General features: G+C 33.5%; 1 protein-coding gene across 2 annotated transcripts in view; it reads right to left on the reverse strand.

Annotated features, from left to right (window-relative positions):
* Positions 1-24,164, reverse strand: part of LOC126811388 (diacylglycerol kinase zeta) — a 300,069-nt gene extending 275,905 nt beyond the window's left edge. Inside the window, exons 1-2 of one of the 2 annotated variants that reach the window (XM_050536970.2) lie at positions 23,864-24,164; positions 22,276-22,390 (exon numbers count right to left, since the gene is read on the reverse strand). The gene's annotated coding sequence lies outside the window, so the exon portion shown is untranslated. The remainder of the gene's footprint in view (positions 1-22,275; positions 22,391-23,863) is intronic. The other variant, XM_050536971.2, reaches the window with a different exon arrangement.
* Between the last annotated feature and the right edge of the window lie 726 nt (positions 24,165-24,890).

Raw genomic sequence — 24,890 nt, forward strand, 5'->3', positions numbered from 1 at the left:
GTTAAATTCCATAATTGCATAGTTTCCGCTCTAATCCACAAGCTAAACATAACTACCGCTGCATTTAATTGGTGTTGACATCTTTATTGCATACAGTGTCTGATCATGTTTTTGCTTACATTGGTAATGTGCGCAGAAAGAGATGCGCACTGCCGGGAGGAATTCCTCCTGGCAAGATGGCTGCCCACTACCTGTCTCTATATTGAAGTCAGAATAGCGCAGTGACGTAGGAACCAGCCCGACGTCATTTAGAGCAGGTTGTCCAGTCTAAAATTCAATAGGCTTCTTCGTTTCACTAATTTAAATCATGCATATAAATTTCACAAGGTTCAATAAAGTGAAACAAGGGCCATAACTCTAGACATAATAAACAGAAATTGCTGAAATTCAATAGGCTTCTTTGTTTCACTAACTTAAATATTGTATATAAATTTCACAAAGGTCGGATGTTAACTTTTGGCATTAGAGCGTTCACAAGGTTCAATAAAGTGAAATAAGAGCCTTAACTCTAGACGGAATAAACGGAAATTATTGAAATTAAATAGGCTTCTCCATCTCACTAATGTAAACAATATATATCAATTTTAAAACAATTGGATGATAACTTTTGGCGTTAGAGCGTTCACAAGAAATGTGGACGATGGGCAGGCCGACGGACGGACGGACGGACGGGGGCGACGGCAATATACATCCACACTTCTATGTGGGCGTATAAAAATTATCAAAATCAGTAAAACTATACTAAACAGCAAAAAAAAAAACGTCAATATGATTTCAAAATCAGAGAGTCACTTTAATCAAATCATTCTAGAAAACGACTTACATTTCAAGTTTAAACAAAATTGGATAAAAATTGTGACCTCTATAGGATCCACAACCTTAATATACCGTATTTTTATGTATTTGAGAACGAACAGCGGCCATTTTGTCTGTCAATTTTTGGCCGATTTTCACGAAATTCGAACTCAGTCGTCCTTAGGGTGTAACGGTGATATAATAATACCTTTTTTTTAAATCGGATAAAAATTATGACCTCTATAGGGTCTACAAGCTAAAAACGTGATTTTTCGTACAATCAGGGGCCATAATTCAAGAAGTTACGGTCCGATATGCGCGAATATCGAAAGGAACCGATATCTTTGGGTTATAAACTTATATTTCAAGTTTTAACAAAATCGGATAAAAATTGTGACCTCTATAGGGTCCACAAGCTAAAAACGTGATTTTTCGTACAAACAGGGCATAATCCATAAAGTTTCGATCCGATACATGCCAATATTGAAAGCAGCCGAAATCTTTTGGAGATAAACCTATATTTCAAGTCGTCAAAATCGGATAAGAATTGTGATTTGTAGAGTGTCGACAAACAATTGTGGACGGACGGACGTCCGGATGGACATGGGGGAAATGGGAATGGGAAAAAATGGGAAAGTGAGGCCAAGTCTCAAATATACCAGCGCCCTGGTTACCACAATGCACACATCTTGTCAAAACTACAAACACTGATAACTTGGCTCAGAATAAAGTAATTTTAATGAAATTTTCAATAATTTTATTATACATTATCTATTTTTGAGCTATTATAGAAAGAATGGTCAGCTCTTTATCTAAATCTTACATAATGTATCTTTAATTTATAATTCTTTGAGTTTACTATGTAATCTATAGATAATTTAACCTGGAAAATAAAAAAATAACAGAGTTAAAAGTAAAGTAGATTTTTTTTTTTTTTTTTTTTACAATATTAGTAATATTACACTGAAACTTTGTCAGATCTACTGTACGCAAGATAATTTTTGGGAACAAAAATATAAATTTCTGTAATCCGTGAGCTGAAAGTTATATGCCTAGATGTAGATTCTGAAAGATGTGTATGTAGCCTACATTCTGGTGCAAATTTAAAAGGAAATTTAATATTTTTTATTTTGGACAGCTGTTACATTTAATACCTACTGTAGCATATTGTGACTTATGTCCTATTATTTATTACAGAAAGCCCTCCAATACCGCGTGGATATCTGTCTGGAAGAGAATTTATTTACAGATGAAGAACTCTAATATAATTCAAAATTCATGCCAATTGATGTTTAATTATCTTTCTCTACATGTATATGTAACAATACCAATTTGGTCAATTTATTAGGAAGAACACTTTCCAGAATTGATGCAAACATTTATCATTGGATGACCATAAAAGGGAGAGGAACAGGTTTTCTGTGGAGATTCAAATGCTACTCAAGCTTTTATTTCTCTGATAAGTCAACTTGTAAACGGTATCAAAATTGATTTCAATTCTGGAACTGATCTTCAAATAACATTTTTCAAACAAGTAGTTGACCAATTATTTTGTATTAAGTAAGTGATTTGACTAGCAAGAGTCAATGGTGTTTGATACCAGTCGGCGGAACTAATATAATGACAGAAAGACCATAAAAGAAAATTAGTGTCAAGGACATCTGATAGGGAGGTCCAAAGGAATGGTGCAGAAATATTCTTACCCTTGTAATCAAATTAACTTTTCCTCCATAAAAGTGACTGAAGACCGTTTGTAACACTATCTTAGTGATAACAGAGATCAGTTTTGTACATATAGGGTTTATTTACATCGGAACAGAATGTAAAACAGAAACTAAACTACATCAGGAACATAAACAATAACATCAACACGGTACATTAATATAGTATATGACTATATTTCAACAAATTTGCCCTTCTGCATTGGCAGCGGCTGACCTCGGATGAGCCCATTCGCCGTTCTCTGCTCTTCTCTTCTCCTCCCCGCTCGTCTTCTTCTCTTTAACTACAAAAAGCGCAAGGTTCTTATACCCTCGTATAGCTAACTGTGCAAATTCTATTTAATCAAGAACAATGTCACTACATGTGGAAATTAGTATGTCCATAATTAAATAAATGTAGTGGACAGTATATCTTATATCGTAGATCAATAACATATGGTGTTCAATGGGTTCGCACATGTGGGGTTCAAACTGGTTATATGCATTTAAATAAGTACTTTACATGTACACAATATAATCTTAATATGGTACAAGTTATGGAGCACTTTGTCACACATTATGGTAATTCAAGAACCATATGTTATGGAATGGTGAATGAACAATATCATCAATGAATGAAATGGTATAGAGCAATTACAACTGGACGGAATATCAATGAAGAGCCAGTAGCAATCATGTGATTAAGTTCCACACCATATAAGCTAAGAGAAATGAATGAAATAAATTAAGAGTGAATGGATATTTATGGTACTGTACAGTATATGTCCATTAGACAGTCAGGTGTACACTCCACATAAAATTAATGCAAATTTCTTCCAAAGTAGTCATTAGTCTTGACAACCAAGTTTCTCTTGTTTATAGATTGATTGTCAATCGAAGAAATTGTCATACAAATGGGTTGTTCAATATGGTGAGTTAGCTATCAACCAAGATTTATCCAAAGTTACAACATCCTACATGTATATTGGTATAATATATGTACCTACAGGTAAATAGAGAGAGAGAGAGAGAGAAATGGGGTTTAATGTCCACTCGACACAAACTAGGTCATTTCAGAACTAACATATACATGTAGTTCAATTTTATTTCCATAATTCACTTGCGCGTAGGGGTCTTTAGTAGTGGGAGGAAACCGGAGGACCCAGAGAAAACCCACGAGGTTGGATAGGCGACCCTACTCCTTGTCACGTTACATGTAAATAAATGTCTGTATTAAATTATTAATTCTAAGAACTGCAATTACATATTTATAGTCATCACAGTCGGAATCGGTATAATACATTGATCTAAAGCCATAAGGTTAATAATAGCAAAATCATTCTAGAAACGGCAAGTGTATCCAGGAAATGAGATTTTAATCAGATGACCATAAATAGCGTGTCTCAGATTGAAAGGGCAAGTTTTTTTTATTAACTATACTGCACAATACCTGTGATCATAAAGGAATAAATGACAAGTGTGTGCGAAAAGATGTATTGATTTTAAATACACATTTTGGTGGTTGCTTGGGACTTGCAAAAGAAGCGTAGGGAATTTTCACAGAAATAATACAAAAGCCATTCTGAAATCAAGTGAATAAAACTTGCACAAAAAGTTTTAACTAATCATTGATATAGCCGATAATCGTTGGCAACTACAGAAAAATATCGATATCGATATTCAGTTCTTGATATCGATACTCATATAAAAAATAAAGGAGCTTCAATAAAATGAAATTAACGGAATGTTTTCTGTCAAATAATCGCCGTCATATCATTCAAAACACGCTAAAACTAAAAACACACACACTAGACGAAGGTACAACCACCGCGTCGGTAATTTTTGGGGTCGTTTAAAACAATGACAATGAATAATTAATTAATTGTTATGGGGAAATAACTCGATTTTAATAGAAAATTATTTATTGTTATAAGCGACCGAGGAAAACTGTTCACAGCAATTGATGGCGAGCGTGAAGCTGCGATTACTATTTTGTTCATAAAACCATAAGATAAGCTGTCAACAAACAAACATTAAGAAAACATAGTTTGAGGATCATAGTTTCTCTTTTTATTTGATCAATAACACATTTAAATGCATAATGCATACAAACAATTATTTTTTCAACTTTAAATTTTCCGATATATCGATATTGCCGAAATGGTTGCCGATATCAATATTCAAAATAGGTATTCATTGCCAGCCCTATGAACTAATAAACACCTACACCAAGTTTGAACATTCTAGCTCAATTAGCAGCCAATCAAATTGCTTATCGCTCTGCTTACCCCAAGCAGAAAATGCTCATTATCGAACTTAGTCATGGTATTGATGTAATGAAACTATACACCAAGTTTCATCACTCTCACTTAATTAGAACTAAAGTTATCATGTCCCAAAGCATCAACCAAGCAAATTGCTTATCTTTGCTAACACTAAGCAGAAAATGCTCATCTTCGAACTCCATCAAGGCAATGACCTAATAAACACCTACACCAAGTTTCAACATTCTAGCTCAATTAGAAAGAGAGTTATTGTGTCCCAAAAAGTGTAACGGACAGACAGACAGATGGACGAACCCATTTTAATAGTCCCCTGCTTTCTTCGAAAGGCGGGAGACAAAAATAATTTTAACTAGAACTGCGACGCAGTAATGACGGGTTTCACCCGTGCCACGTTATCCTTGAACTTATGTCACTTCCTATGCCACGTTACCCTTGAATTTATGTCACTTCCAGTACAGATGAAACCGAGAAACAGATTTCCACATAAACATTGCAGACGTGATATAAAATGGAAGCAGAATAAACCAAATCCAGCAATATCAATTATATTTAGACATTTGTTACCATGTTTTACATGTGTCAAAAAAGTTATCCTGACAAAATTTGTTACTAACTTACCGCTAAGTTAGCTAACTTTCTAATGATAAATTAAAAAGGATAAAAAATCTTAAAAAGCGATCTTGAGAAAATTGGTTATTTCTCGACAAGGGAAGATGCTAGAAGCAATTTTTGGACATATATATGATCGTATTGATTCAATCTATATGTCCATTGGAGTCAAATATCATGTTTAATGAATAATAAATATAACTCACTTCAAAAAAATGTTTGTTTTGAAGGCTAAAAATACATTTTTTGCCAAAATGACATTACTTCCGGGGATAATGAAAATGTTAAATTAGTTCTATGAAATCATAAATGGCATAAGGTATCACGTGGTGAAATTTTTTATGGAAATCGGATAATAATTGACACTTTTATGGACCAAAAACCATGAAAAGTGACTTGTAGAAAATCGTCTATTTCTCTGCAACCGTACAAGTTTAATAGGAACCTTTTGTGGTATCTGTATGATCGTATGGGTTTATTCTATTTGTTGATTTGAATCAAACATCATAATTTTAAAATGATTACAAATAAGAATCATTTGAATAAAATATCTCTTTTAAAAGCTAAAAATACAGTTTTTGCCCAAATGATGTCATTTCCGCTGACAGTGAAAATGTTAAATTGGTTTGACTTAGTCAAAATTGGTATAAGGCATTAAATAGTAAAAAAAAACCTGAAAATCGAATAATAATTAACTCCTTTACAGGCAAAATAACGAAAAAAGTGACGCATGCAAAAATTGCCCATTTCACGGCAACCGCTCATATTACAAACTAATTTTCTCATGCATTCTCTTCGTATGGATTATTGCTACGAGTTTATAAAAGTTACGAAGAAATATTTTAAAATATGAAGACGCTGAATGGGTTGTAAATAGCTTAATTTGACACCGATTTTCACGTTTTAATCGAAATAGCCTGAAAACGAAATTGAAATTGAAAATGTTAAATTGGTTTGACCTAGTTAAAATTGACATTACGCATCAAATGGTGTCACTTATATGAAAATCGAATAATAATTGACTCTACTAGCTTAAAAAGTGACTCATGCAAAATTGCCCATTTCTCGGCAACTGCTCATATTACAAACTAATTTTCACATACATTTTCTTTGTATGGATTATTGCTACTAGTTTATGAAAGTTGCGAAAAAATATATTAAAATACTAAAAGCCTGAATGGGTTGTGAATAGCTCATTTTTTCATCTTTTTTCACCTTTAAATCGAAATGATCCGAAAACGAAATAAAAATTTAAAAAACTGAGCGCGATGATTTCTGCGCCTTAACAGGGCACATCCTTTCAGTCATACCAGATTTGAAAAAAATAATATTTGCTTTCAAAAAGTGGTACCGAACTGTCAAAATTGCAGTTTTTGTAAAATTTACGTCACTTCCGTTGCCGAAAGGAAAATGTACCTGTAACAAAATAAATGTCATTTTGGACCACGGAGCATACAAACTTTGTTTTATACAAATCAAACAATAAATAATTAATCCAGGACTGAAAAACTGAATTAGCCAATGACTCTTTAACCCTAAGTAAAATACCACATAAAAATATTCATTAATAAAAAAGTTTTGCGTAAAAATTTAAATTTTCAAAATTTGGTGCCTAATACATGTATCTTCGAAGATTCGTCGAAAATAAAAAATCTAAAGAACTGTAGCTGTGTGCTTTGTCTCCGGCTATGTCAAAATGTATCAAATATTACAATCTGACAATTATTGATAACATTATGGCAAAATTTCGAAAAACGACAACTTCGTTGATTTCGGACATTTCGCATTGTCGCAGAATGTTAGAAATAGCTTTAAATTTAAGTCAAACCCACTTTCCCAGTAAAACCGAAGACATCGAATCGATTCGACAAGTAGTTTCTGAGATATGCTCAAATGGAAAAATAATAAGAATAATAATCCGAACAAAAACAATAGTGTTTCACACAAGCTTTGCAGTGTGAAACCCTAATAATAAAAAGTTCTTCAAGCAACAGCTGTGCTTAAAACTCAATTAAAGAGATTTCAGGTGTGTGTAATGTATATAGAACCAAATCAATCACAAGTATTGAATTCAATACAAATGCAGTTTGAACATACATTTCTTGTTCTACCTCTGTCATCACCAAACCATTCAATAACACAATAAAGGGGAATTATTTACTGGATTTTCTTCTTAAATAATATTGTATCTTTCACAAATTAACTTGTAGTTGTACAGGTATTTCAAGTTTTAATGGCACTTTGCTTCTGGCTGTCACCTGTGGCGAACCCACATCATCCTAACCACCAAGCCAGGCTTTGTACAAACAGTATGAATGTGATTGTCATCAGGTTTGATTACTCAGTATTGAACAAATATTTATTACATACACTACATGTACATGTTGTCACTATAATATATCATTATTATTGAAGCATTTCAATATCATGTTTTAATCACATAAAATATAATTGTAAGCTTATTATACCATGATCACTTGCTGCATTAGTAACAGAAAGGACAATTTGACATGCATGTATTGGTACATGTACGCCAAGTCTGTCAACAGGGTTATGCAATTCATAATTGAAGAGTTGCTGTCACAGACTCACAAGTACATGTGTATGTAGTCCAGAATTTTCTTTCTGTACTCAAATCTATCTAAGTATGAAAAATTGCAGACTGGGGTTAATTTTATTACTGTATCTGTACATGTATTCAGTTGATCTTTTGGGCAACATTGAGAAAGCACATCAATAACAATATCTTGGACTTGTATTGGTGTATAAATCAGTTAAAAGTGACAGCAACTAAATTTAAAGGCTGCCCATAAAACAATGTATTTGTTGAGTTGCCTTGCAACCTATGTTAAACATACACTATGCAAGAGCTAAATCTACCTATTGCAGGTCTTTCTTTAGGCCTGAAATGTTATATAAAGTATTAATTAGACATTTATTAACAAAACAAGACTATAATCGACTCTTGTTGGCATCGGATACTCGAGATTTTAACTAGATTAAACGGTTTGCGATTTAAAAATTTAATTTAAAAATGGGAAAGCGAGACTAAGTCCCAATTATACCAGTGCCCTGGTTACCACTGTGCACACATTTTGTCAAAAGTACAAACAATGATAACTTGGTTGAGAATGAAGTAATTTGAATGAAATTTTCAATATTTTCTTTTTTTATCATCTATTTTTTAATTATTATAGCAAGAATAACCAACTCTTTATTAAACTCTTAACTAATGTATTTCTAAAAAATTTGCAGTGTTATCTGACATGGTCGTCTAATAATGTTGTCTGTCGAATATGGTTAATAAGACCAAACATACATGAACAACAATTAATAGAGGAGTTTGTCTTCCCTCTTACAACACCTTGATGAATGCCAGGATGAGTCGATTTGTGAGATTAATTGATTACATTATGTCTGAAAGCATTCACCAGCTAAGTTGGCAGAGATTCTGTGAACAATTAATGCACATGCATGTACAAAGAGTCTCTGTAGAATATGGAATGCTGTTCAGACAGCTATAAGTATAAGCTAGCTTCAAAACATTGGCCAGGAGAGCATGGCATTCACACAGACTTTAAAAGCGAAAACAGTTAAACTGTTCTAATTGACAAATGTCAGAGATAGTTCAATAAAAACAGATATGTATTCTACTACATGAACTTGAAATTTTTAATTTCCACAGAAATTACGACTCTTTGTTGCAATGAAAAATCGTATTGCAAAATAGTCAAGTGTATTGTGACACATATACTACTGCAATAATATTTTCAAGAGAAAACCCTACTAAAGCCAAAAATAAGTCGAATTTCACAGTAGTTTCATTTAGTTGCAAATCAATGTTTTCTTCATATTGAAATGTTTGGGTGGCAGTTGGCAGTTATTATTTCATTGACTAATTATAATACTAACACTACAGTGAAATTCAAAAATTTAGCGAAAGATGTTTATTAAGAATCAAATAACTGAATGACTGTATTAAAAAAAGATTGATTAGAGTTAATCCCATCACAAGGAAATCAATACATGTATATTGGTAAAACAGAATTTCAAAGGTACCGATCACCCTCTGTAAATGTTATACCCCTAAAAATAGCTGGACAATTCAACAGTGCTTTTTTGATAAAAACAATTGAAGGATTTTCTTCACAAAAAAAAGTATGAATATTAATATTATTATGCAATACAAAGGTAGGAATAACACGTATTAATTTGGTTACTTGGATAGTGAGTTTTGGTGATACCTGTAATCAATACATCAGGACTAATGAGGAATAGGCTCGAACAATGTAAACTGGACTAGTCTCTCGTGAAAATATTACGAATGACGAGGGGAGGGGGGAGACCATCTTTCCATGAAATGCTCTTGGTTTCCAAGCCCAAAAGCTTCAAAACAACAAAACACATAACCAGTGTGTTTTGATGGGAATGGAAAGAAGATAACAGACAGAATCTTATACCTGTTAACAAATGTGAAAATATTCATAAGCTTACACAAGATTTTGTATACACAAATGTAGGCCTATCAGAATAATTTAGCTGACATTTCAGGGTTGATTTGCATTTTGAACATTCAATATCAACAACCATGTCATTTATTGACATACATGTGTAACAGCCATTCACTCATTAGTGCTGATATTAATCAAGTAAAACTTTATGCATCGATGCATCAGGAGCAACCATCGATACTTGCAATTGATCAATACAGTAGAATCTGCATTAAGCAGCCACCCAAAGGAATTTTCACGACTGACCGCTTCACGGGAGTGGATTCGTAATAAAATCTTGGTGCTTTTTGTGCTGACATAAATTAAATATTACGCTTGGATGCATTGGAAGCGAACATCAATACCGTCGCTGAATCTTGCGCCGAACGAAAATTCTTTACTCAAGTCTCGCATATAACTTCCATAAACTTGTCATTTTGTACCAACCTTCGATACTACTGTCTACCATTTTGATGCATTCGATAATATTTATCCTTTTTTGTGAAAAAAATCGAATTAATTTTATTTTATCAAAAAAGCACATGAACAAAAAAACATCGCCGATTTTGTCACCTATTTACAGGGGGTGTAACTCCGTATGATTCCCTTCGTGGTACTGAACAACTCCAAAGCTGTTTTAGGTGGTACAGATTTCAGCTAATCTAGCCTAGCTGTGGTCTGGAAATTAGATAACTCTTGTCAAATCCGGCAGACTTACATTCTGATGATACCAGATATACATGCATTGATATGATATAGGAGAAAATTGGTACAATTTTCAGCTAGATTGACCCACTGGGCTCATCAAGGGCCATATTTCAGGAAGTTACAATCCGATATGCGTGAATATCGAAAGGAACTAAGATCTTTGGGTTGAAAAAACATACATTTCAAGTTTCATCAAAATCGGATCAAAATTTTGGCCTCTAGAGGGTCCACCACACCCTTGATATACATGTACCATATACAGAGTCCACTGTAGTTGTATTTACACTAATTGATTACAAGGGGCTGCCATTTTGTCCGGCAGTTTTGGTCCGATTTTCACAAAATTCAAACTCGGCCATCATTAGGGTGTAACGGTGATATATTCTAACGTTTTTTTTTCAAATCGGATAAAAATTGTTACCTCTAGGTGGAGCACAAGCTCATACAATCAAGGGCCATATTTCAGGAAGTTATGATCCGATATGTGCGAACATCGCAAGGAACCAAGATCTTTGGGTTATAAACATGCATTTCAAGTTTTATCAAAATCGGAACAAAATTGTGGCCTCTAAGAGGGTCGACATATCATATATTTACACTATTTGCGTACGAAGGGCGGACATTTTGTCCGACAATTTTGGTCCAATATTCACGAAATTCGAACTCGGCCATCATTCTGGGGCCATAATCAATGAAGATAGCCCGTTCAGACGCTTATTTTTAAACCAGTTCATAATCGTGTTGCGTTTACACGTACTATAAGCCAAACCAGTTTAACTATTCTGACCTCTTCGGTCGGAGGTTAGAGTTAACTACGCATTGGTAGCTTCATATTCTTTATTCGGTTCTCGCACGCTTTCGATAACATTGGGTTTTTTAAGCCAACCCGTTCAGACGGCTAAGATGAACCAGTTTAAAATAAAAAGCCTTCTCGAAGACAGGTCTCGAGCTGGGGTTTTTAAACTGGTTTATTTGCCCCACATTTGTGTTTTTAAACCAGTTCAACTTAAGCGTATGAACGGACTATTATAGTCTGATATATACCAATATCGAAAGGAACTGAAATCTTTGGTAGATAGACCTATATTTTAAGCTTCGTCAAAATGAAATAAAAATTGTGACCCGTAGAGTGTCCACAAACAACGACAATATACATCCACATGAAAATGTGGGCATATATAAAGCCTTCTTGAAGATAGGTACTGTGGTTTATCTATCCCACTTTTGTGTTAAGACAATAAAAGTTAAGCTAGCTTAACAATCGGCAGCATTTTTAATCCAGCTTAACTTAAGTATCTTAACAGCATATATAACTATAACTCTTCATTAAAGGGACAATAACACTCTTGCTGGCTTGACAGCTCCAGAAAATAAAAAATAGCCTTATTCTAAGTACTAGATGTGTAAGTGTCCTACCTGTTGTGTAAATTATCCATTAAATCCTATTTTACTTGTTCAGAGGGTTCAAAAATATTTTTAAATCCAAGTCACATTTGAAAAGCTTTACATCAGGCTTTTCAAATCATTTAGTTGAATTTTTCCAATTTTTTAAATTAGGTGTGTTAAGATGAAATCTGTATCATCAATTAATTGGAATATTGTAAAATAGTACAATTTGTTGACCAGAATAAAGATTGGGACATATTATTCAGTTACAACGAGAGTGGTATTGAGCCTTTAATGCAAGCTCACAACTTGTGGAAACCTTGCATTCATTCACAATTTATCATCATATCTTCCATTATATTTATAGTTTATACCCCATCTATGTAAACAATCCCACCAAAGAATGACCCAGAGTTTATCATAAATGTCAGATGAAAGAGAAAGCTTATTGATAATCTTATAATATAAACAGTCTAATAGACACACTGGACATTTATTCACCAGGTTTCTGTTTGTCCTATCTCCCTTATAAATTATGCCATTTATAGATAACATTGTCTGCAGATTATGCCTAGCCTTTTTGTGCCTTCTTTCATCAAGAGAGCCAACCTATACATGTTAAGAAGCTTACCAGTTCTTCATGTAATGATGTGGCATAAATTTTGCTTCATTTCATTAATTATTTATCAAATTGTAGTCTACATGTGTTTGCATTGTTCAGTACATCAATGAATTGGTTACTACACTTTAGAATCTGTCCACTTCTCAGATTAGCTGTGGACATTACACTACATGTACATACACGCTGAACATCTGGGTCACCTCAGATAAGGTATAAAGTTAGGGAAAAAATTCGGTGAACTGATTCTAATATCTCTCTGAATTAATTAGCTAATGACAACATTTCTGCAGTATTTGAAAATGTTGTGATCTTGTAATATTCCCCAATCAATTCTTGCTCAACCATCCAGAGCTGTCATTTTTCCCTGTAAAGTATTTTCAAATATACATGTACATGTACCTGCAAAACAATTAAATCTACAAAAAGGTTTTGAAACAGTTTTACATTTTTGCTACATACTTTAAATGTGTATTTTTATTTTTCTAAATATAACTACAGGAAGAAAACTGGGAGCCATCTAAATAACTACAGGAAGAAAACTGGGAGCCATCTAAGTCATCTTAACACTTATTTGACCAGTATCTTGAACATTTTTATGACTGGGCCCTGTTTCACAAAAACTTAAATCTCCTTAAAATCGTCTTAAAAACTAAAATTACATCCTAACTTAAGATAGATGAGTTTCACAAAACGATTTTAGTTCAAATCCACTAAAATAATATTTTAAGTTGAAATTTTATCTTAACTTAAAATAGTGGCGTTTCACAAATCTATTTCGGGGACTAACTTAAAATCACGACATAAACCAACATTGATTAGGGCTAGCTACGTTGTATTGATCTATTGCGACATATAGATATATTTGGAATAATGATAATATGGCCCGTCTATTCACTTCATATCTAATGTCTTGGAAAAAGAGCACTCTTATCTATAAAGAAAATATCTTCGTGTAGCCTACACAGTAAACATACGCCCGCAGCAGCTGAGTCGTCCGATTAAGAGTAACAACTCATTATCAGAGAATCATTAGAAATTGTTTGGCTTTTAGTTCTGCCCCATGCTAACGTTTAGATACGAAACATTTAATATCTTGGATTTAGCTGTTCAAATTATCAAAATTCATTGAAAATCAATATACTTGTTCGTCTCAAAATCTTAAACTCTGTTTATCAATCTTAAGTCAATCATATGATAACTTTGGTCTCTAGAGCAACCACAAGATTTTTCAAAGTGATCAAGGGTCATAACCCTGGTAGTAATTATCAGAAACCATTGAAAATCAATAGGCTTCTTCATCTCACGACCTCAAACACTGTGTATAAATTTCAAGTCAATCGGATATGAACTGTAGCCTCTAGCGCATCCACAAGCAATTGTGGATGGCGGACGGACAATCGCATGGACCGCCGGAAGGACGGGCCAATGACAATATATATGACCACATTTCAATGTGGGCATATAAAAAGATAAATGAATAACCTCAAATATGTTTACTGAAAAATATTATAGGCCTATTTGAAATTAAATTTTAATAATAATATCATAAATTTATTATTTCTTAATGAAGGCTTACGTTAATAAACAACATACATGTAAATACATGTAAGATCAATTTTAGGGGCCAAAGCTACATGTATTTTATCTTGGGAAAAATTCATTTTAACTGAGTAAGACAGATAGGCACATGTTTGTGACAATTCTCAATAGTTTCTGTTATCCAAAATACCATAAAACTAGGAAAGTCAAGCGATTTAGTTTATCAATATGCATTATTTCCATCGAAGCCTGCGAGTAAGCCAATGCCAAGGTCAGGAAAGCAGGATGCAAGTTCAAGGCCAACCTACCGATACATTTCGAAGCGAATAATACGCAATAAACTCATTTAATTCATCTCTCTACGACTGACCATGTGCAAACATTGGTACAACGTATGTAACCCTCTCCATTGATATTGTAACCGTTAGTTCAACCTGCAGGGCTAGAAATTCGTCATTTTTTGCGAGATTCTAAGAGGATTCTCATGTATGGAATCTGCATGAATCCTCCGAATCTTAATTAATAATACTGTCTAAAAAACAAAATTGTGTTTATTGTGTTAATCTAAACACTAAAATACAACAACGATAAAAATAAAAAAATCAGATGGAATTTTTGGTAAACACTTAAATTGTGTCAAAAGTAATATCCAGAAAATGACGTAGTCAAAATAAGCTGATACAGCACCATGGCATTTCTTCATAGCACAATTTGTAGTCTTTTGTCCATCACATAACTAGTCACGTATATAACTTGCAAAAGTTTTTATTCAATCGTCAATGATTGACAAACGGCACAATGATCACGTGATAACCATAACTAAAGTTGCTATAAAATAAAATTATGTACGACTATGATATAGCCTTCAATAATATTTTTAAAATTAAGTCTCTGTCAGCATGTGTATAAAATAAAAAATCATAACGGTAAACGCTATTCAGAACTGGTTTATTGACCTAATTCCAACCGATATGTCATGTGTCATTGGAATTCGGCATTCGAGATTCTGTTGGGAAAATATCCACTGTTTCTCTCTCCGTGTATTCGGTGTTCTATCATGGGATTATATTCAATGAAGATTTAAATTTACCTAACAACTGATCATTGAATCCATCCAAGTATGATCCAGTTATTATTTAATATCTATCGGTACCTGGAATTCACACGGACGGAGCGTGGAAGATGCGCGATTCGCAAACCATGCCGAGATCGTCTTCATTCACCACATGGCGTATTTTACTGAACTTATTATGAATTATCAGCAAGCTTGTTTTTTTACCGGATTATCAAAATCACCGTTAAATGTGCTAATTACTCAGATTATGAACCACATATGGCCGATTCTCACTAAGGTATGACTGTTGTTGTAGCCGACACTTCTTTATTAACAAATAATAATTAACGCGTTGTAATATTAGCCACAAGTAGATTGATTTATGATACTATGTGGCCGATTCATTGTTTTACCAATCGGCTAGATTAAACATCAATCGGCTAAATCCCACAAAATACATGTACAGCCGATTGAGAACATTGGCCCTGACTGACATTCAACAGTTGGACACGACAATTTTAAAAGAAAAATTTTACCCAAATCCTTATAGATTCGAAGCGTAATCTCTTGCGAGAATCCTTGCGCGAATTAGATTCGCGTGAATTTCTAACCCTGACCTTCAACAGTTTTCAGGTTCGAAGCGTATTTGCTTACACTCTATCAGTCTATGTGCCCGCTACGGAAATGTGCACTGCGTGGGTGCAAGCAATTTTAATTAAAATCGATTAAAATTGCATTTTAAGTTAAAATCAATCCTCGTGAAATGCATAAAATTTAAAATTTTATTTTGATTTTAGTTAAAATCCATTTTATTGATTTTAGTTTAAGTTTTTGTGAAACAGGGCCTTGGACCATAAATTTAAAAGTTGAAAGTACAAGTACATTGTGTCATACTTTAGATAATGTTTAGCAATTTAATCTAATCATACAATGGCAGGGTACTGGTAAGAACAGATCTATATTTATACATATTATACAGACATGAAATATTTTTGTGAAAAAAAGGAATTTCTTGAAAGTAAAATTAGTAAATTGAAAGTACATAACTCTGTTAAAAACATTATAAATACTCAGTCATGATATTCTCTAAATAACCAACAAAAGCTCATGCAACTGAAATTTTGCCAAGATCATGAATTCAGATGATCAGTTAAACATAGATTGTCATGCATTGAAACATGTGTCCACCAGTAGCTTTGTGATCCTCTCAGTACATGTATATAAAATTATGGAAGATGCGAATATACATGCAGCCTACAATGCTTTGAAATTTCTACAGGTGTAAGTGTCAAAACATCCATGTAACTTCGGTAAGAATTGTAGGCTAGACTATACAAAATTTATAAAAAAAATATATATAAAAAAACATTAGTGTGTTACCATGAGAGGGAATTTAGCTTGTTCCACTCAACCACAAAAGCTCACCAATTATTGACCCATGAAAATTAGTCTTTCTCACCCTTTCTCTTTTTCACCCTTTTGCACAGCATCCTTTGTTGACTTTTTGGTGTAGAATTGAAGAAAAGGGTTTAAATATACATTTTATGCCAGGTTTTGATGAATATTCATGATTTCGAGGCAGAAGGCTACAAAAGTTAAGAGCTTGGTTAGGTTGACATGTAGGACAGAAAATTGCATGTTTGCTCATCTCTATTTCCAGTTTGTGTATCTCAAGTTTTTCATGATGTACCTCATACATGTACGTGCTTTTGGGCAAGAGGTTGGCACATGTTGCTCCATCTGTAGTAGAAAGCATTTTACCCAACAAAAGTCGGTCTAAGAGACGAGAATTAACAATTTTAGTCAAGTGGCGTAATATTGGTGATCTGTGGCTATTGGCCATATATGTTACTGTTTCGTAGCTCTATATACAGTAGAATCTGTATGAGCAGCCACTCCTGTTCAGCAACATCTCCTTGTAAGCGGTCACGATAAATTCCCCTTGTAAAAATTCTATTGTTTCATCTCTTTATTCAACGGTCACTCCTCTAACGTGACCAGCAGTCACTATTTTACTAATAAATTTAACAAAACATCGCCCATTCAACGGCCATTGTTAAATGATACCATCTTGTCGTACCTCATACCACCCCCGCTAATCCCGTGAGTTATAGTTAATTAACTGGACCCCCACTGATCAGGTAAAAAGAAATGTGAAATTAACAATAAACCCAGGATTATCTGTTAATTAATCTTTTGTTTTATTAAACGACTAACCTGATCATTGTTTTCACACCTAACGAAACATTATTTGATACTGATTGAATAAACTAAAAGTACTGACGAAGCTGCAAGTTTTGTCACGATTATCTAGTATCTCTTTTCCATTGCCACTTTGTTGTTAAACAGACGTTTTAGCGCCTCCTATAACATTACATACAGAGTTACACCCCCTGTAAATCGGTGACAAAATCAGCGATGTTTTTTTTGTTCATGTGCTTTTTTGATAAAATAAAATTAATTCATCGATTTTCTTCTCAAAAATGGATAAATATTATCGGATGCATCACAATGATAGAAAGTAGTATCGAAGGTTGGTACAAAATGACAAGTTATGTCCGAGATTTGAGTAATGAATTTTCGTTCCAAGCAAGTTTCAGCAACTGCCAAAATTACCAATGCAAGTATTGGTATTTGCTCCCGATGCATCCAAGCGTAAAATGTACTTCATGTCAGCACAAAAAAACACTAAGATTTTATTAAGAGGCCACTCCCGTTAAGCGGTCAGTCGTGAAAATTCCCATGGGTGGCTGCTTAATGCAGATTCTACTGTATATAAGATATAAAGGGTCATTTTTACACAAATGTAGACTAAAACAGGCAGTCGTCACGCAAGATATGTCCACACTTTGCAAGAGATGGACAGAGAACAACCTAAAAAGCAAATTTGTTTGTGGACTCATTTCAAGTTTCGTCAAAATCGGATAAAAAATGTGACCTGTAGAGTGCCCACAAACAAAATTTGAACGGATACCTGGACAGACAGGGACGACAACAATATATTTCCACATGAAAATGTAGATATGTATCAAAAGAACAAAAACTTTTTGTAACTGAACAAAAACAAAAATTTGAACTTTTTAAGCCATCCCTTTTTAAAATGAAGACATTGATTATAAATAATATAGTTACTGGTGTCTGGTATACATATAAAACATGTCATAATCAATGAAAAAACCTAGACATCTTGTTATAATACCTCGCTTCACTAGGACTTGTATGTTTGGATTTCTTAATAGACTTTTAATGTCAACTAGCATAAATGCTAGGCAACATAATCTCTGTGGTTCCTATAAACAAAGTGATGCTGATGTGGTCTCAACATGAAGATTTCAAACAAAATACAGTATGAGTGTATTTCAAGATCCTAGATCACTGTCAGACTGTAGTGTTGGATCATATCCCAAAGCAATTCACTCAACTACATGTATTGCTAAAAAATAAATTCCTATATACTTTATTTCTCATACATGTACTAGTAAAAATAGCATTGCAATATATGGCACATTTAAATATTTCCAATATGACAAGTCTCTAATTTTATAGCACCAAAGAAGTAATTAAGTGTTTTTGACACAAATCCAATTCATTATAAGAAGAATAAGAAGGCATTAAACATTTTCTTTTATTACTTTTTATGTAGAACCCTTTTTTTTTTAAGACATGTATGATGTAACCTAAAAAGAGGATTTCTGAAAAGATGTATATTTTTACAGCCAATCAATCAATCAGTTAGATTAAAAGACATAAATAGTCTTACTACACTTTAATCTTAACCTCAAGGTAACAAACAATGACCTTCAAGTATCTCATCATTTTATGGTTACTTAAAGATGGGTTCCCAGAAAAGTATTTATCGGGTGGTTATTTCCAATAAAAGTATGGCAATTTTGGTATATATGGAAAGTAGAGATATCCAATCTTACTAGAAAAATACTGGATTCCCCAAAATACACTCATGGAGCGTATCCAGGACAAAAATGTAAGGGTTCCCCTAATCGACAGCCTGACGATTAGGAATTTCTGCACGCGTGATGTCAAAGGTCATATGCGAACATTGAGCGCTTGATGTTTATGAAGAATTAGACGTACAACACTTTCTGAGATAAAAATCACGGAAAAAAACGCGGGTAGTGGATAATCTGAGAATTTAATTAGGATTCGATATTTGTAATAAATAGTAAGTGATTAAAGACAACACCGTCTACATGCAATGAATTCTCCTCTGACTTCCAAGAGAGGTAAGTCACGTGACGTAAACATGACCTGGTTTGATAGAATTTTTATAGCAGGGCATTCCTTCACAATTACAATGTTTGAGAAGGATTTGAAGCAAAATTATGACAAATTAATTAGTTTGAATATGTTTTTAGTCCATATTGTACTATTAAATCACCCAGTTTGTACGTGGGAATGTATCTTTAAAACTAATATATATTTTGTTTTAGAGTCATGCTGAATAATTTACCAGTTAATATACAATATACACATGTATTATAGACAAACTATTTGGATTGATTAACAATTTTAAAAAATTAATTTAAAAAAATACAATTAATTAACTATACTTTTATTTTTCAAGTCGTACAGTGGAAATGTCAGTTTTTGTCACCACTGCCCCATCCCAAACTTAGGCTGCCTATCTACAGCTAGCTCCGGCTGAGAATAGGCCCTAAGCTAATTAACCGACATTTAAATTCCTACATCGACGATTTTAGTCGAAAAAACGGAGTATGCTTTTAGAAATTTTTAAAAGTATTTATTTCTCTTATATTGTCATATTGAATGAAATTAAATATGTTTATTTAGCCGCTGTGTGTATGAAAAAATGTCAAACTAATCAAAGCCGAATCACAAAATAGTCCTCTAATTATTCAATATGGGTCGCTGCGTGCAGTATGACCACTCCCCGTCACTATAAAAGTTGCCTTGATGTTATCATATCTAGAAATAACAAATGAAATGAAATGAAATGGGGTTTAACGTCCTACTGTTTTGCTCCTAAACTGGGCTAATGAAGACGGGCTAGAAATAACAATTCATGAACAAATATCTATTAAGTGAATCAAGGATTAGTTTGAATTTGTAGGTACTTCATGGCAGAAAAATAAGGTTGTCTTTTTAATTTATATGAAAATTGTTTGTTATTTATATAGTCATAAAGTAATGGGCAATGGTACAGTAATTAATTACTTTCAATGTAATGGGTAGTGGTAATTAATTACATTGCTTAAATTGAGAAAGTAATTGTAATGATTACATTTAAAAAGTAATGGTAAATGGTAATGTAATTAATTACATTGGCAATGTAATGACCCCAGCCCTGTGAACGGTACACTAAGAAAATGTGGAAAAAAAACAGTGATCTCAATTGAGTATCCACTGATAAGTTCATTTAGTGCTAAGACCCCCTAAAGATAAATTTTAAATGTTCCTATTATTAATTAGAACAGGTTTTGCTTTAGTTTTTATATTTTACGCTGAAATTTATTACTTTAAATCTTCCTAGTGCTAAAACGGAAAATGTGACCTTTTGACCTCTGGGGTCACAAAGAACAAAGGTGAATTTAACAAGTTTACAATTTTTTTGAAAGTGTGATTAAATACTTTTGATCATTATCAGCTTATTTTCATGATACAAGAATGACTGTGCATTCACTTTCTTTCAGTGCAAATGAACCCATTTGACCTTTGACCCCGAATATCTCGAAAATACCCAACGGCGGACTGATTACCGTTCGGCTTCGTATTCTATGCAAAATTTTACTCTAGAAAAGTTGTTTTTCTGCCCATTTGATGGCCCCCGACCCCCGCGCGGAGCCTCCGGTTTATCGGTTTATAAGTATGAACCACAAATTTAAATCTAATCACTCTGTTTTCAATCTTTGACTTATTCAATGCACATGTACCTTTTCTAAAGATTGGCTAGATTTGTAGATTTACAATTTACTGTATACATCAAAAGAAGATGAACCTACATGTACACACAAATTATTTATGGATACACCCACATATTACAGAAATACAAAAGAACAATTAATTTTTTATTTTTTTTTTTGGGGGGGGGGGGGTCATCACAATTAATATATTTTTTATTTGTCTTATGTTCTTCTACACTGTATTTTGTTTCGTTTTTTTTTACATGAAGATCTGACCAGTTGTACTCGGAGGCCATGTCAGGGGTCACACAAGGGGCTTTTGACCCTATGATGTCTGACATTGATTAAGCAATCAGCATTGACATGTACCAAGAATTAAATATGATGTACATTGTTGAGATGTTTTGAGATGCCCTGCCCATATTTTTCACCCGTGTTTGTTAAACTCCTTGAAAACAGCTAAAACAAGCCAACAGTGAAGTATTTACTTAGCAAAAGCAGAAAATGATCATCATCGAACTTACAGTGTAGTCATGGTATTGAATGAAACAATATACAAAGTTTCACCACACTCACTCAATTAGAATCAAGGTTATTGAGCTCCAAAGTGTCGACCAATCAAATAGCTTACCGCTCTGCTTACTGAGCCGAAAAAGCTCATTATCGAACTTAGTCAAGGTATTCATTGATATAATTTTTTTTTTTTTATAAGCAATATTTTTATTCAGATTTCTATCTGAATAGGGATTGGGGAACAGGCATAGCCTATATTAAACCCTTCTCCCAAGTTTCATCACTCTCACATATTTTAAAACCACAGTTATCACGTCCCAAAGCATCAACCTATCAAATTGGTTATCTCTGTTTAGTCTAAGCATCTTCGAACTCCACCAAGGTACATGTATTCACCCAATAAACACCTACACCAAGTTTGAACATTCTAGCTCAATTAGAAGGAAAGTTATTGTGTCCCAAAAAGTGTGAAGGATGGACAGACACATTTTAATAGTCCCCTGCTTCCTCGAAAGACGGGGGACAATAATTCAATTGTACAACACCACAACTCATAAATTTACTGATAAAATGCCTATGTTAACATGTATCACACTGAGGTCTTCGCATATTTCTCTAAAATTTAGAATGCAAACTCATTTGAAAATCTCCAATGTAACCAACCTTACTGTATAATAAATAAAGCTTAAAATTACCTTTTTTACCCCCCAGTAAAGATCCCATGAGCAGTATTGCTTCTGTAAGCTTAATTGGTAGTCCTCTGTCCTAGTGGTATTGATTGAATCAAAATAGAAGGTCCTAATTGCACATCTGCAACAAAATATATTATAAAACACCTGTGCCATGTATTTTTCTATTAGCTTTTCTCTAGCCATTTATCAGTTAGTTTCTGTGTCATCCAGTTAATGTTTGTTGCAGTCTAATCATTATTTGTAACAACCCAGATCATTTTTTGTATCCATACAGACAACAGACATAATGCCTATTTGTCATTACATGTACATACAGTAATGTAGCAACTACGTATGAACGATGTAGAAAAGAAGATGTATGTATCAGTACATGTAGGGCCTATGTAGATTAATTAGACTTTAGAAGTATGTACATGTAGTGATGGGTAAAAACATTAAAATACTTTATTACATGTACTTGCGAGTATACATGTGCATACCATGGCATTTCAAGAAATAATCAGGCATGTTGCATCTGAATCTGTGCAAAATAATATTTTTTGGTTAGGCCTACTCATAAATTTAAAGCATTTGATTTTTTCGTGTTCAAAATGGTATTGAAAATAAGTGCCAAATATGAATCAGATGACCGAAGGCTAATGAAAATGAACTACATGTATGTTTAATTATCAATTTCTGATATTAATAACATGGCAGGACAATGAACTATGTTGCTATTATCAATTATCAATTTCTGATATTAATAACATGACGGGACACAAAATGCCACTGAGATATGATTAGCCATTGACTTAAAAAGGGCATAAATGCTTGAGTGAAATATTAAAGAACCTGTAAGCTTATAATATACATGTATGTATGTAGACAGCCTAAACTTAAATTTCAATTTAATTATTTGGGGAAAAATTATGTAAAAATCTCCTCTAGCTTATGTTTTCCATTCGACTTGATTTTTTGAGGGAGGGTTCTTTCTAGTTATTTGAATCTAAAACCTATCTTTTATGTTTAAAAATTTTCTGGTTTGACTATAGTAACATTCATTCATTAATTAAGTACGGAAACGTACCAGTACTCACTTGTAGTTTTATTATTATTATTCTAATAACTGATAATGGTACTGAAAATTGCGCCTTCAACATTCATAGCTTATAAAATCTATACATAAAAACACCTCAGTAAAATAAAATAAAAATGTACATTATCATTGCTATTTTAACCAAGTAGAATCTATTAGGCTACTGCAACCTTTTACATTTTAGGACTACTAGGATTATTATGCCATGCCATGCCACACTGATGCAGACGTTAAGGTAATGTCAATATAACCGTTTGTTCATTGAAGAACGTGATGACACATCGTTACATGGAAGTAGAGAGACAAATTAATAAAATTTAGTTCATGACATGTTCAAATATAACCATAAATGTTGTCGTTAATCACCAGGGAAAGAATTATTGGATTTTGTCAACCGATAATATAATGATGGCTATATTGTCGATATATCGGACATGTTAAGAAGCAAAAACTATTCAATATCACAGAGATACCTGAACATTTAAACACGATATTAACAAACAATTAAATACTTACAATAAGAAATATATATATCGTTGTTACTTTTCGACTCGATTACACTTATAATCCATAAACTTTAAGCTGAACTTCTGTTGACAGTTTACTTCCGCGCCATGTTTCAATTGCATTATGGGAATCGCTGTCATTTGCGGGGGTGGGCGGGGCACTTACACCTGTCCTCACCGCGTGCCATGAAAGTCGATGACGATGTCAGAATTCTTTTTACCATGGAAGTGATGATATTTCGCTCTACAGAAATTACTAACTCTTAGTAGAACAACGGCGTTGCAATTGGCTTCCCACCAGTGTAATATGGAGTGCACTTCGTCTCGATTTTCACACGCGAACCTATCGTGTATACATGTTTACGAACAATAACAAAAAAATCCCGAAAATCGTGCCCGTGATGGTTATTTATAGTAATTTTTGAACATGGGTTAGAATTAGATGGGGTTATTTGGCAAATTGCAGGTTTCCTGCTTTGTTAAGTTGATCTCTTTATCTGTTTGTGTCACGGCATCTTATAATAGGGATTTAGATGTATAAATGAATAAATTTATATATATTTTTTCTCCTGGTTTGTTATGCGTAGGTAAAAAAGTTGAGATACATCGCATGTATTGACTTTTAGCTAGCCATTGAACTCGTTAATCCGTCGAATTATATTTTTATACATTCATAATTAATGTGGACGTATATTGCCGTCGCTACTATCTCTGTGTGTGTGTGTACAGGCCGAAATTCTTAACTCAAACTGATCGTCTTAAAACTTTACAAATTACATACATTCATTATAACCTACGGATAATCCCCGGGGGCAGAGCGCTGCACGCCCATTTTTTGTTTTTGTTTGTCGTCTACTGGCCGCATTTTAACGTATTATCTTGAAACTTTGCATACTTATTCCTTATATACCCTAAGGAACATCCCTGTTGTTTGTGGTGCATGCCCAACCTTCAGGGACAGAGTGCGCATGACACCCATTTTCTTTTTGTGTGCCTGTACGTGTCGCCTACAGACTGCAATTCTTAAACTTTTCATA

This window comes from Patella vulgata, chromosome 2 (assembly GCF_932274485.2).
Source record: "Patella vulgata chromosome 2, xgPatVulg1.2, whole genome shotgun sequence".
Taxonomy (NCBI): domain Eukaryota; kingdom Metazoa; phylum Mollusca; class Gastropoda; family Patellidae; genus Patella; species Patella vulgata.